Here is a 693-nt window from a genome sequence, read left to right on the forward strand (position 1 = left end):
ACCGTAGCGCTCCAACACAAGTCCGTTTCATCCGTTTTGCGGTACGCCACACCCCTCCCGATCAACAGGACCCCCGTTTCGACCGTAGGAGGTCCGTTTCGTCCGTTTTGCGGTACACCACACCCCTCCCGATCAACAGGACCCCCGTTTCGACCGTAGGAGGTCCATTTCCTCCGTTTTGCGGTACGCCAGACCCCTCCCGATGAACAGGATCCCGTTTCAAACGTGGCCGGTCGAACACAAGGCTGTTTCCTCCGTTCTGCGGTACGCCGGGCTTCGTTTCCATCGCCTGTTCCGTCCAAGCTCTCCCGATGAACACGACGACGCATTCCGTTCCGACCCAGCCGGTTGGCTCCCCATGAACACGACAACGACATTGTTTCTCCGTTCCAACCCAGTCATGTACACGAGCCCTGGCCGTACGTATGCGTGAGTAGGCGTTCGAGACCCCGCCCGTATGTACACATACGTGGCCGTATTTTCTTTCTTGCACATTGGCCGCTGTACGTACGTGTACATGCTACGTGCGCGCCTCTACTATGACACGTGCGTGCCTCTACATCGACCAGTATATATGTACGTACACGTTCGCGACCAGAATGACAATGCTACATATGCTTCGACCAGGTGGGTCCTAACTATTAGGCACTTCCTTGCGTGCGAAAATGTAGCTGGTGGGTCCCAGCAGTCAGG

This window comes from Triticum aestivum, chromosome 4B (assembly GCF_018294505.1).
Source record: "Triticum aestivum cultivar Chinese Spring chromosome 4B, IWGSC CS RefSeq v2.1, whole genome shotgun sequence".
NCBI classification, from domain to species: domain Eukaryota; kingdom Viridiplantae; phylum Streptophyta; class Magnoliopsida; order Poales; family Poaceae; genus Triticum; species Triticum aestivum.